General features: G+C 45.2%; 1 protein-coding gene across 4 annotated transcripts in view; it reads right to left on the bottom strand.

Moving 5' to 3' along the window:
• The window catches only part of CDC42EP3 (CDC42 effector protein 3), a 33151-nt gene extending 18596 nt beyond the window's left edge, over positions 1–14555 (bottom strand). The window contains exon 1 of one of the 4 annotated variants that reach the window (XM_068676454.1): positions 14320–14555. The gene's annotated coding sequence lies outside the window, so the exon portion shown is untranslated. Of the gene's footprint in view, positions 1–5583; positions 5722–7870; positions 8030–14319 lie in introns of those variants that run through there. The other 3 variants (XM_068676452.1, XM_068676453.1, XM_068676456.1) reach the window with 3 other exon arrangements.
• Between the last annotated feature and the right edge of the window lie 412 nt (positions 14556–14967).

Raw genomic sequence — 14967 nt, 5'->3', positions numbered from 1 at the left:
TCAGATGTCTTAGGAACTTCCATCTTAGGGCTCATTTCTGAGTTGTTGATAAATACCAGACTTTGCCATTCAAGGCAACGTTTTCTGTCTGCAGTAATCTGTATATGTTTATTTATTGGGAGGATTAAAAGAGGTAGGAGAATTTTAACATAAATTGGTAATCTGCTTCTCTAATGAGACAAAACCAAAATGAGATATTTCCCCTCCCCTGCTCCAAACTAATGCCCCTTGTTCTCATCCATACACCTCCCATCACAATCCACAGCCTTGCTAAAAAGTTCTGGCACGTCTTTTAAAGCTAGTCCTGACATTCAAAATTGTGTCTTTTCCTGTCTCTGTGAGTTTTCAGGACGGTCAATTTTAAAGTGGTTAAAAATCATAATTTCTGCAAGATTTAGTAGCCTGGTGTTTGCCAGCTGTAGGGTTCTGAGATTACCTCTCTACGAAAAATACCACCCTCCACTTCACCTTGCTGTGCTTCATCCCCACAAACAATTCAAAGGAAGAACCATCAGCCCAGACTCAGGAAGGACTGAACCCGTGCCGAAGAATTAAGGAGGTGGAACCAAGAGACAGAGGACGGTCAAAGTGGGGAAGGGATCAACCCTTATGCACATATACAACGGAGAAAGACCTGCAGGCAGGCTTGATACAGGAGAATCAGCTAGTACTTAGCAATAGGAACAATTTCCATGTTTAGATTGCTCATTTGGGTATTGAAACATGTTTCTTATATTACAACTCTTCAGTTCTATGCAGATTATGTCTTTTTATTGTCAGAGATTACTTGAATACACTTAAAGATTTATATTTCACTGGATATACTTCTTACCAATGGCAGTGTCAAAAAACTCCCAAATTCTCTGCTGTTGCTTCATTAGATGCCACTCCAGTTTCTTCCCTCTATAAGGTCATCATAGCACATCCCAACAATCCAGCTGCTACACCGTAACACAAAAAACTTAGATATGATGCGTATTCTTCTGGCAAAATAGAGGCACTTTTGTAGTGCAAAGTTAAAATAACCACTTAAACTAAACCTGAAGTTAATTCTCAGACAAATGATGGAAGCTGTCTGCACTATAAGCTACACTAAGTGATAATCATCACTTTCATTTGGGGAGCCATGGTTTCTCTTGGTCCTTCTCAACAATTACTTTAGGAACTCCTACAGATTCCTAACCTACTTGGGTTCTTGCTATTGTAACATTTCTTCTTTGGGACCAGAATTTTCTATTTTGAAGAGAACTGTAGAGCCCTCTGCTATAAAACAGATGCCTTTGTTGTCTTTGCTATTGACCTTATTGGATCTTATCTAACAGATTCTGGAGACTGAGATGGGTATTCATCATGCCTGAGGGGACATGTAGACAAAACCAGCTGCAGAGAAAAACAAAAGGAAACGCAGCCTCCCTCCCCAGCTCAAGTCATATTGTGCAAGTGAGAAGGGACATACAGAAAGAGAGTAACTGCCACACAAATTGCTGCTCTGCTTTGTCAGCTATCTTGTTCCTAACAATATATCATCTGTACCGCTAATTACTCTGCATATCATTAAGAAGAAACAAGGAAGAGCAGATCCGGTAACATTAACAATCCAACTTGTTCAATTAAGGCTTTTTTTTTCTTTTTTTTTTTTTTTTCCAAACTGACTAGATGTCTGAACCTCTTTCTTTCAACATTTTACTTCTACGCAAGATGACCAATCTGTATTATTGTAGCATCAGGAGCCCTAATTACAAGCCAGGTATCTACTACATTAAGAACTAATATCTAGTATATTAAGAACCATGCAGATGTAAACCAACAACATCAGCATCTCACAAAAGATAGTTCTTCAGTTGTGGCCTCTTTTGGGGCAGGGAACACTGTTAGCTTCAAACTTGTGAGCACCACCTTCTCCTCCCCTTTCCATCTTTCTACTCTAAGTGTTTGCACTGAAGTAAAATACAATTCCATACGTCCACACAGCCTGTGTGGACACACTGCACCATTCTTTACCTCCACATTCCCATCTGGTTTCTAAATATCCAAACAGAAAAATACTGCCCACAGAATATGCACACACCACCCCCAGACACGCTGCCTCTTACCCTCTTATGAACTGTGGTTGTTCTTCCAAGGTCATTATACTACAGAGAAATGAGCAGGCAAAAGACCAGCTTCCACTTGATGAAGAGCAATAATCTCTTGCATCTGAGGCAGGAACATGTGAGCTGCATCTGACATGCGGGACAATCAATAGCACTATTCTTCCTTTTCCCCATTTCACTCTCCTACTGTTTATGTCTCCCTGAGTTGAGCCAACCCCTAATGTTCTTCTTAGGAACCACACATCCTCAAAACAAGGGAGACAACAAAATCTACACAGCCCCATACCATCCTCCAAATGAATACAGACAAGTCACGCAAACCCTGAACGAACATCTCTTTGCAAGGACTGCAGCACTGGGGAGAAATGGTCTGGCTGGTCTTCGCAGCAAACTACAAAACAGAACCTGCATTTTCTTTTTCCTTCACTCTGTGATGCATTCTGCTTTGGTGTCAGAGAAGCTTGTGGTTTTATTGGTTATGATTGCAGAAACAGGTACTCTCAAAGAACCAATGAGTCCTGTCAATGCTTTAAATGTCACGGAGTTTGTAAAATAAAAATCGATTAGGCTGTAATTTGAAACTTAAACTTTGAGAAGATTGACCTAACCATTGTCTGGGGGCACCTTTTAAACAAACTGAATCTATATTTTAGTTCCCAAAAGGCAATTTAATCAAATAATCGAGAAATAAAGACCAAAAAGTAATACACGTGGCTGTTCACCAACAGAATTTATCATGAAAAACAGTGGCAAGAATGTCTGAACAAGGTGCTTCCTTAGTGGTGGTCTGCCACATTGAAGACAGGGTATTTACAGTGTACATCTCAAGCACAGGAAAGGGAAGAAAAAGCAAAACAGGACATTCATCTCAAGCCTCACTACATCTTGGATTAATCCTGGCCTGAGTTTCAGAGCTAAATTATCTGATCTCGTGAATAAACATAAGTAAAGTTAAACTAAATCAAAGTATACAACAAATCATATTAAATGAGACAAAAAGATAAAGTTTGATTTTTTTTTTCATGAAGATCTTAAGTATTTTCTAAAAGATGTAGATGCATCTATACACACGCAATTTAGGCTTTACATAACTAGAGCTGGAGATACACATACAAGGAAGAAAGAATGGAAGCAGTTCCTGATCACAATAAACTCATGAATACAATTTAAAAGGTGAGATTAGTAAGCACTAGAATTAAGAGGAACATTTAAAAAAAATGTTCTAGTTTCACAAGGATTTTTTTTAAGGTCCTAAATTACTTTACAAATTGATTTTTGTAAAATTTAAAAGCTTTCCTAATGAGAGGCATCAATTAGTGCTGTCATTTGCTTCATGAAAATAAATGAAAAGGGAAAAAAGATGAACAAGAGGGCAAGAATGGAAAGGCGTGTGTGTGAAAAACAGCAACACTGGCATTATGTTCTTGTACATCACTTGGTATTAGAGCACCACTCAAGGACGAGAAGAACAAAATAAAAAAAAAATAAATCCAAGAAAACGTCTACTACATAGGAGCCAACACAACCATTCTACATGAGAAAACCATGCTCTTAAAACGCTGAGATGCCCTACTAGAACTGGATCAAGTGTTTGTCAAGCAACAAGACTCATCAGCCACTGTTTCACTAAAAAGCTTAAGCCTCCAGTTTTGTCTGCCATCTCCTTCCTGCCTTTCCTTTCCCCCAGCTCTGCTTCCTCCTGAAGATCTGCAGCAAGATTACTCATATCCTCACAGGTGTCAGAGTTTGTTCTCCTCAGGTTCATGACAGAGATCTCTGCTGGCTAGGAAGCGAGTTTCACAACTTCTTTGGAGGAATATTTCACAGATGCTGACAGTGGTGGCACAAAGCACCTTTGATCTTCCTTGCAGAGTATCACTGAGAATTCTGAACCCCGTAATTAGGAATATCCTATGTGGGGCACTCAGCTTGCAAAGTCAAAGAATGCAAAGTTAGGAAATCCCAAGATTATGTTATTGTGCAACCATTATTTGGTTCCTTCACCATCTGCATTAAAACGTTGCCCAGCACAACCCATAAGCGCTATGACAGAGCAGGACCTTCAGCCTCAGCCCAGCATGTCAGGCAGATCCTTTCTTTTGTCACTTCTCACCCGATTTGTTTCACATATTGTCTGAGGCAAGAGGGCTACAAGCAGTAACACGTCAGTATAATGCCCTTATGTACATTATCGCCACTTTCCACAAGCATTTTCCAACTTCTGGATACTTGCTTTTACCATCATTAACTTTTCACATAGGTTTTTGGGTTTGCTTGACTTCACTGTTATACCATGAAGACTTTTTAAAAAGTTAACTGAAAAAAAAAAAAATAAATCGGACTAACCATTTGCTTTTATTTACTATTTTTATCCAATATTTTAGGCAAGAAAGAAAACATTTAGAATAAAGACTTTAAACCTGTTTCCTTTGTTTAAGGCACAACACAAATATCCAGATACACAAAGACATCTACAACAGAACAGCAAGAAACAGACTCAACACATCTGGTATTTCAAAGGGACAGAATAAATAGTAATCAAAATACATCAAGCCCTAAATTTTAGACCTTCCTGGTAAAGATATAAAGAAGTATTTATTTTTAGGAAGTTCCCTACGCATTGCTTAAAAATAAATAAATAAAAATTGCCATGTAAATCCATCTAGACAGCTTTGCAGAGCCCTGACTAAGCAAGCCATCCCTAGTTTCACTGCCCACAGCCTGTCAGCAGCACTTGCATCTCTACGGAAGGTCAGCTGCTGTTTGCACATAACCACAGAAAAGTTCACTTGGATCATTCAGAATGAGCCCCAGCACAATACCTCGCTACATCATCCCATTTAATTTCTTATCTGACTTGTTCCGTGTTTATGATAGAAATCAAAGCAGTGTATCAAACTTTCTTCTACTATTCAGTGCAAGTACACAACATTACCATGGCATTTACATAGTTGAGCTACATGTTGCTGAACCACACATGGTGAAGTTGAAACCCTTCATGTGGCTCCTTGGCATTTATCAGACACTAGTCATCGTGTTTTAAAAGTATTGTGCAACTTGCATAATTTCAAAAGATAAGTATAACAATATTTCAAATTACTTTTGCTAAACACATCTTCATGATCAGAGTAGCTTTTAATGTGAGGCCAATTTTTTTTTTGAAAGTATAATTTAGTCTAGAGTATTTAACTATCATTTTCACATTTTCAGAGCTTTAGGAATTAAAATGTGCTACTCTAACGTAGGCTTAGCCTGTAAACGGCTTATCTCCCCACTTTAAACCACACACACACACAGAAAAAGAATAAAACACACTCTGAGAGGGTTCACTACCCTCTCAGAAGAAAAATCTCACATTGGCTTACAAAAATTATTAATTAACTGTGCTTCTGTGGACTTAACTAGTGGCTGAATCGTAAGACAAACATTTCTTCCTACACCTGACTATTCCATAAGTGTCAATGAAACCCAAGTGAGGGTGTAAATATACCTTGTCACTCTGGCCAGCTCAGTCTGCTTGTAATCATCTTGCTTCATCTTGGCAGAGCAATTTCTGCAGCTTTTCTGTGTCTTGATTTAACCCTTAAACTATGGAGAAGCTCGTTCCAGCCACTCCTATTACATTCTTCTCCCCTGCAGTCACCATGCTGGATCAATATCCGTGTTCAAAAAACACAGAATACCGTAAAATACTCTGTAAGTAATGATTATCCTCGTGAGCATCATCCAGAAGTACCTCTTATTTAGCACAGCACTAGAATCAGATCTCTTCTGCGTGAACATCACCTAACTTGTACTCAGTAGCTGCACCCAGTTCTGCCCTCCTGTTTCACAGGAAAGCCTCCCCTGTGCAGGTGGTGCTTTGCATCCACTCCTGCTGCTCTGCCCAGCCTTGTCCACCAGCACCAGCCAGGTGCTTTCGCTGGCCAGTAACTGGCCTGCTTTGCAGCGAGAAGAAATCATTTTGAAACAGCCCCCATCCAACACCCACATACGATTCTCCCCACATCTGCATCGAAATTCAGAGCCGAGTTTATCTGAGAAAGGTGCCTTTCCATCACACACACCTCCCAGGGAAGCCAGCAGAGGATACACCTTCAGCCAAGCGCTACCCTTGCAAGAGCAGCAGCAACGGGGATGCAGCAGCACCCCTGAGGCACAGACCACCCAGTCAGTTCGCCTGTACCACTGGGGAGGGAGAGCCAGCCAGTTCCTGCTGAGATGGTTTGAATCTTGAAGAAACATATTTATTCTGCCTTGATCATGATAAGAGAGAAGAAGAGAAGTGATGCTTTTTCTTTGTTTTTTTTTTTTCCTTTTTTCTTTTATCCCCCCTCAAGCTATGTTTGCATGCAGTAAGGTGAAAGCCTGTGGGTTTTTATATGATTACAGAAAGCCAAAAAACGGGCACTGTGTGACTTACATCTACCGCAATTCTGTCATCAAGGGTGAGCAACGGGAAGACCTGGCCAGAGAGGACCAGTGAGCCTCTTGGACACAGCATCAACGAAGCAAAAGAGAGCTTGAAGGCAAGAAGGACGCGTGGTAGAAGGAAATTTATTTTAAAATGCCAGCGCAGTTCCCTCCCCTACCCCAAAACTATTTCTCAAGACTTGGGCAGAGGACCAGAATTTCTTCTGTAAGGAGTCACCCAGCTTAGAAGATGATCCACCAAAGCAGCGTACGTCATTACGAAAAGCTGAGCAGAAAACACATTCTGCCACGAAACGTGGCTTTCTTTGGTTACGGCATAGCCGATATCCGTGGTTTGGAGCAGTTTTAACCATTTCTTTGAAGTCAGCCTGACATTTAGCCCCAGCAGCCCAACAGCGAGGCGCAGAGCCGTGCTGCCCCAGGGGATGGACGCGAGGCTGCGGGCTGCCTGGCGGGCAATAGCCATCGCCTGGGCTCCCACAAGGCACCAAGGCCACCTCCTGGTGATCCTGCCTGGCTCTGAGGACTGCTGAAGAAGGCAGAGGCATGGAGGCAGCCCCTGCAGCCTGATATTCGCTCCTGTGAGTGAAACAAGGTGCTCTGGGTGACCAGTAATTGTGATTATGGTTAATGTGGGCAGGAGACAGGCCCCATTGTTCCTTCCCTCTGCAGATATCGCCGGCAAACGCCGAGGCCAGGACAAATCCCCCCTCTCCGTGCTAGCCCAGCGGCCGAGCAACCTGCTCGGCTCCTCTCTGCGCGCCGTAACACGAAACAAATGTGCAGAGCGAGGAGTGCCTCCGACGTGGGGATTTTCTGATACTTTTCGGATCGCTCCTGCTGAAAAACTGCTTTTAACACGCCGCAGAGCTGGAGCAAAGCCTCCTGCTACCGCTATCCCTGCCTGGACCCTTTCAGCACAAACCTGGAACAGCAAACACCTGCTGATGCGCGCTGCTAGGTGGGATGATGCCACCTCTGTCCCTGCGCTTCCCTTTTCGGTAGGGGAAAGGGAAAAACCCGTGCCCAGCATCCCGCTGCCTTTTTTGGTAGCCCTGCGAGCATCCCGCCCGCGGGCCCCGTGCTTGGGAGCGGACAACAATGGTGGGCACACACACACACACACACACACACACACACGCACACACACACACACACACACACACACACAGCTGCTCCTTGCCCGCCCCAGGCGCTCCACAGAGGACAACAAAGGATTGGGGGGGGGGGGGGGGCCCCGACCCTTCCCAACCAGCCCCCTGCCCCTTTTGGGAGCGCTGCAGTCTCTCCCTCCTCCTCCTCCGCTCCCCGGCAGCCCCCCGCAGCCCCGCTCCCCGACTCACGGCCGCTGCCCGGCTCCTCGCTCTCCTCTCCGCTCCTCTCCTCTCCGTGTCTCCCTGCGGCCGCCCCTCCGCCCCCGGCGGCACCTGCGAGCGAGCGGCCGGCGGCCGGGCGGGGCGGCGGCGGGGCGCCGAGTGCCGGGGGCGCGGCGCGGGGCCGCGGGCGGCGAGCGGCGGCCGCGGGGAGGCGGCGCTGGCGGCGGGCTGCAGGGAAATCCCGGCGCCGCGGAGCCGCCCGCAGGAAGGGGAGCGGAGCGGAGCGGCAAGGAGCGGGGCAGGCCCCGGCACGGCGCTGAGGGAGGCACGCGTGGGGCAGCCGGCGTGTGGCTGAGGAGCACGGGTGGAAGAACGGGGTCACGGGGGCCCTAAGGGAGGAAAAGGGCTCCGAGATCATCTGGCCCAACCACCAGTGTCACCCACTGAACCGTGTCCCCAAGCACCACGTCCGACCTCTCCTTGAACGCCCCCAGGGACGGTGACGCCACCACCTCCCTGGGCAACCCGTCCCAGTGCCTGACTGCTCTTTCTGACAGGAAATGTCTCCTCATTGCCAGCCTGAACCTCCCCTGGAGCAACTTGAGGCCATTCCCTCTACTCCTATTACCAGTTAATCTGTGAGAAGTGGCCAACCCCCAGCTCCCCACACCTTCCTTTCAGGTAGCTGCAGAGAGCAATGAGGTCTCCCCTGAGCCTCCTCTTCCCCAGACCAAACACCCCCAGCTCCCTCAGCCGCTCCTCACAGGACTTGTGCTTCAGGCCCTCCACCAGCTTCGTAGCCCTGCTCTGGACACATTCACATTTACACAGGTGTGGGAGAGAGGATATTTCCCTTCACTCTCCTTTCATTCTTGGTGTGGGAGCGTTTCGATGCCGAAGCACCTTGCCACCAGAGAGTCATGTTCCCTCTGACACGAATGCCCTGCCAGAACATAGTGGACATCTCAGTGGGCCACATGCCTGCAGATTGGCACACACAGGGGGTGGCTCTGGGCACCCCAATCCCAATCCCCAGAATACACCCTCTGCAGAAAGTACTGCCCCTAAACACGAAATGCCTCCTTGTGGTACTATCTCCAACTCTGCCAAAATGCTTTTAGCCACCTGACTCCTGTAACACAATTTTTATTCTACAACAGCCCCAGCCCTCCCCAGGCGGGTTCGATGTCTGAGGGGAGGCACTGGCCCAGTCCATGCAAGGCCTCAATGCTGGACCCATCTGGGGTCGGGCACCCAGCGAGCAGGTGGCTGGAGGCAGCGGGAGCCGATGGGGCCGAGGGCTTGGCCGGAGAGCGTGTGCTTCCAGTAACTCTCAGTCACTGCTGCAAAAGCCAAAGTAAATTTGAGAGCGGCCCAGAGGCTGCTCCCGCTTTCTGCAGCAGGACACTCAGAGAAAACAGCTATTGTAAAGTTTGGGTAAGCAAAATAAAAGAATTCTGTAATAAATGATGGCTTCTTTGGATACACGTCCAACTTAGCAATTATTCAATTATTTATTCTGCGCCAATGCACTCCACGCTACCTTTAATCTACCGACGCTATTCTTGAGACTGCTTTTTCATGTTGGAGCCTAATTTAAGTGGTTTAGGACGTTTGAAACGGGACACTTGAGGGATGACATTGCTCATGCTTCTTTTTAGTGCAGAAAGGAAATGTGTGTGGGCATGCATGTGCGTGGCTTCATGTGCTGAAGCTGATGAAAATCCACACAGCTATGTCTGAGGACGAAGCAGGCAGGTGCACAGGTTCGTCTGCTGTAATGCCAGGCTGCCAGTGCTGCACAGCAGCATGCTGAAAAGCTTGTCCCAGTCATGTTGCACATCCCTGCCTCTTCCACATCCTTTTTTTTTGGTTCTTTTTCAGAGCTGGGTTCCACACCTCTGCACATCACTGTACCATGCCACAGTTGGTTTAACTCTTGTTTCCCTCTCATGCTCTTTCATGTAGTGACCTCCCGTGCCTCTGACCTGCGGCACCTGTTCCAGCTTTTCCCCCTTCATTTTACCGTTGTCTTTCCCATTCTGAGATTCATGCTTTGTGCTTCATGTCGCTGTCATAAGAAAAGCAGCTTCTCTTTGGTCCTAAAAGCCTGTTCTGCCAGAATCTGCAGCAACACCACTTCAGTTGTACTCGTATCACTGGTCTTACCTTTTTGTTTCCTGTGTTAGGCACTGTAGGATTACAGAAAGCAGGCTGTGCCACCCCAGTACAGGGAATGTCTTCTTTAACCTGCACTGCACCCAAGTGTACCACCATGGGTCACATTTCACAGAACAACCTGAGCTGCAAGGGACCCACAAGGGTCATAGAACCAGAACCATTGAATATCCTGAGCTGGAAGGGACCCACAAGGATCACCGAGTCCAACTCCTGGCTCCACACAGGACCACCCAAAAATCAAACCATGTGTCTGCGAGAGTTGTCCAAATGCTTCTTGGACTCCAGCGCACTTGGTGCTGTGATCACACCCAGGGGAGCCTGTTCCAGTGCCCGACCACCCTCTCGGTGAAGAACCTTTTCCTCAAATCCATTCTGAATTTCATTTGATCATGAAGAACCAAAGGAATACATTAAATGGAAAGCATTCTAACACAAGTAAATGCAGTTATTGTTTTGAGGCACTAACATTTCAGAGAAAAGTTTCAGTTTCTCTGCAGAAAAATTGCCAATCCGTTTCCCAGCTTTGAGTGCTACAGGAAACCCTGGAGGACAGAGCTGTATTTGTCGGAGGGGGAACGATGGTTCCTACAAGATCCCAAATTCCTCCAAATTCTTAGCAGTTAAAGCCTCAGTGTTGTTAATAACATGCAGATTTTGAACTGATTGCAAGGAATGATGGAATCTTCCACTGCTTGGTCCCTTTCCACCACAGATTAAGGCTGTCTCTCCTGTCGTTTCAAACCTCTGACATTAGGAACTAAAACTGGAGTTTAAAGCACAGTCTTAAGATTCCTAAATGACAGGCATGCTTGAATACTTGAATACTTTAGTCCCCATGATATCTAGAGAATGTAAGTATTAAAGTATCTGTTTAAGTGCCTTCCTGAATCAGGATGACTTCTACTTGTCATAGTATTGGTTTTATTTATGCGTGTCCAACTCAAGTCCGTGGCATTTTTGCACTTCTTTCAGCTGCAGCTAGATTATGAATTTAGTGAGGATCATTAAGCAGAGTCTTATGCTTTGAAATCGACTGCTCAAAAGCTGTACTTTGGGAAAGGTTTTATGATCCTTAAAACACACACCATTAACATAAGCTCTGGAAGCTAAGAAGTTAAACTATTTAACATAACCACTCTTCATTTTACGATGACAAACAACATATCACTAAAACCTTTTTCAAAATCTGTCTAATGCTATTTTCCAGCGTTCCTTAAGGTTGCATTCTGAAATGCCATTCCTAAATAGTATTTAGTAATCATATATAGGAATAGTCTGAATTTTTGTCTCTTTTAATAATCTGTGTGGAGTGCCAATTTTATCACAAAGAACCAAAGGCCATACCAAAACACACATCATTTCTGATAACCTGATTTATAGAGTTATAGAACTGTAGGGTCTGAAGGGACTTTAGGGTCATCCCCTCCGTGTTGTGCCCTGATGCAGGATCAAGCAAGCTTTCCTTTTAAAACCTTTCAGAAACCTCCGGACCTCTCCATTCTCTTTTCCAGGGGAAACACAGCCCCTTTACAGTTACCTGACACAGGCTGCTGCATCATGGGCACAAACCCACCTCCCTCGCCACCTTTCGCAGTGCCCCACAGATCCCCAAGGCACTGTGGATGGGTTGGGAAACCACAGACGGGGCCAGGCTATTCTCACACATGTCTATTTATCCTGTGTTGCTAAAATCATCTGCTGATGGAAACCCCACAGCCCCCTGTGGTAGCTCCACAGATTCATCCCTTCAGTACCATTATTTTTTCTGTTTTCCTGGCAGATAAGCAACTTACTTCTCTCTTTGCTGCAAAGTAACCCACTTTCTTCTCTCCCTGAGCCCAAAGAACACAGAAACCATCTTCCTTATAACAATCCTATTTGGAAGCTGCTCTGTTCCCCAGCCTTACAGTTTTTCCTCACTGATTGCTCTTACCAAGTCAAAGCAATGATCAGGGCTACACAGTGCAGCTTCTTTTCATGGAAATTATTATGCAGCATTGGAAAGAAATAATGTGATCTGACTGAGGGAAAAATCTTCTGCAACTTGTTTGCCACGGATTATTTCTGTAACTGTCACTTTGGGAATTTCTATAAATACAATCACTATCACTCTTCTGAGAAATGTGCATTTTCTACCATTTTTTAAACAATGAAAAAATACAGATCTGTTTTTCATCTAAATTCTTTATATATTTGAAATCACTCAGAGAAGAAAGTCCAAAGAAATGTGGTTAGCTTTGACGAAAAGAAGCCTCCCGGTGGGATATTTAACAGAATACCTAGAAAACAGTGTTGAAAGACTTATAATATTTGAATCCCATTTTTTAGCCTCTCGTTCTGTGACCTCTGATCTCCCGAGGTCCTTACTTAGCTTTAACTCATTATCCTCTGCGGTGATAACACGTCGGACACAGGGGAGAAAGAAGGGCTAATTGACCCCCTGTTCGAGCAAGGCCTTCACGTGACCTTTTACGTATCAGTGATGGATGTCTGACATGCAACTTTTTTTGGTATTCCAACACTGCACACAATTTGGCTTCCCTAGCCTGCCTTTTCCTCCTGCATTACAAAACCCCACGTGCAAGCACGTGTGCATGCAGGCACCAACCTTCCCCCACGTGTTCTCAGGCTGCCCAGATCTGCCTGCGGGCAGCGCATGGGGTGAGGCAGCGATTCAGCTGGCAAAAGAAGGTGGTAGTTCATCGAGTGCCCCAAACAGCTTTTCTTTCTTTCATCCTCTGCTCTCTCTGGGTCCCCTGAGTTCAGACCACTTTTCTCCACGGAGCTCCCCAGGGAGGCCACAAGCCCCCAGTAGCTGGAGGGAGAGGATGCAAACAAGTCTCTAGTGCCAGATGGATGCCACTGTCTGTAATCACCAGCAGCTTCAAATAGGTAATTAGTTAATTTTTAATAAAAGGAAGTCAATGGCTGTTTCAAGCTTAGGAGAGGAAAAGTAATAGGGAAAAAAAAAAAAGAAAAAAACAACACCTTGAAAGGTTATTCTAATTGTTCATTGTAAAGTCTTCATTGTATTGTAAATGTAATAAATGGATGAAGTATAGAATAAATATTCATTTTAATAATAATTGCTCCCTTCACAAACAAAGAGTAAAAGAACAATGACAACTCTGCAAAATGTTGTCTTGCTTAATATAAAAATTAGCACATTGCTATCAGCGTTTAGGGACTGCTTCTGAAACTGCTGAGCACTCTTGCCTTCCCTTAACTACTGTGGGAGCTGAGAGCACCTGGCATCATGAGGAACCAGGCTCTTCAGCGGTTTTAATTTAGTCTGACAATAAGGCTGAATAAAAATATTCTTGGGGATAGCCCGCAATTATATAGCATGAGCTCATTTCTTCATTATAAAATGTGAGCTGAAACCATTCATATCTGCCAGCCAATATTACAACAGGCAATTCCAGTTTTTCATTGCATGGGAAAAGCACTAGCAAGCTTTAATGAGTTTCAAAAATAGCTGCCACATCAGAAAATTGTAATTGTGCTTGTTTTTCAATGTGAATACCTGTTCAGCAGACATCGCTTGAATAATGGAATCCAAATAGACCAGGGCATGTAAAATAGCTACTTTTATTTGTCAGCTGCACACCCATTGTTTGCAGTCAGAGCCTGCAGAGCAGCTTCAGCTGTACATTCCTGGGAAGTGAATAATATCAGTTGAGATTATGCCGCATCTATTACAAGCACATTATAAAGATTGAATATAACCTAATTAGGAAATGCTGGTCTGCTGGGTGTGGATGTGGGCTGGTAAAGAGCCGTTTTACATGACCTTCGCTTACTGAAAATGAGAGTTCACAGAGGATAAAACAAAAGGTAACAATGCAGATTTCAGCCCCTGAGCCCAGATATCACAAATGCATCTCACATTCCTCGTTACCGTTGCCACTAAGCTAAACAATTGCTCCCCAGGTTTCATTTCCATGCAGCTCTTTCGTAAACACTTTATGAATCCAGCGGGGCAAGCCAAATTTGGTCACAGTCTTATTTTTAATCCTGATGAGAATTAGAGCTATCTCCCGGCTTCTCGTGCTGGAAGGAAGAGGTTGCAGAGGGAGGCAGCCAGAATCTCTCCCAGGAAGCAGTTGCCTTGTGTGTGTGCTTCCCCAGTGCTGCCTATGGACGAGCCCCTGGCCCCATCACACAAACCCTGCTGGCTCACACCAGAAAATGAGCTTGGCAGGCCAGCTCTCTCCTTTGGGTCCTCACACACTCTCCCAGGTGTTGCTACAGCAGCAAAAGATTGCAGGTACCTGCAGGCCACAGTGTCCTACCTGGGTGATGGGACAATTCCAGCTGTAACGTAGCTTCAGTTTGTCTTTGTTTTGGGGCTTGGATGGGATGTACTTAGTGGACTGGAAGATCTTCTTGCCTTCAGCTTCCTTACAGGCTCATCTTTGCTGGACAAGTGAAGGGGCAAGCTTTTCCAACAGCTTCACAGTCCTCCCTCTTTGGCCCTTCTGACATCCATTCTGGTCTGCAGGACAGGGCTGCTTCACCGCTCTCTGCTTGCAGCCTTACCACAGCATCACTCATCAGCGTGATGGGATTTCACAGCTATAAAAATCTCTATCAGCTGCCACTGCGTCTGCACGTTGCTGTTAGTCTGGCAAGCTGCTGGCTAACAAGAAGTCACTGACAAAACGCCTTCAAATATGTCTCATGTCTTGCATTTACCTCCTGGTTCCAAACTGAAAGTTGCGTTAATGCCAACAGCTGGAACAGATCAGTGCTCCAAGCTGGACCCCTGCCTTACCACTGAATGGAACAGAGGTTGCAGAGAGAAAACTTTGGCATGCCAACTGAAAGCAGTTTACTATGTTTATAGGACAAAGTCACATCTGTACAGGTACCCACAAAGGACAGACCAGTCTTCCCACAGCACGCCACAGAATGGTGCAATTGAGTCTGCAGTCAAAACC

Source organism: Anas acuta, chromosome 3 (assembly GCF_963932015.1).
Source record: "Anas acuta chromosome 3, bAnaAcu1.1, whole genome shotgun sequence".
Taxonomy (NCBI): domain Eukaryota; kingdom Metazoa; phylum Chordata; class Aves; order Anseriformes; family Anatidae; genus Anas; species Anas acuta.
This window is presented reverse-complemented; position numbering and strand designations above follow the sequence as displayed.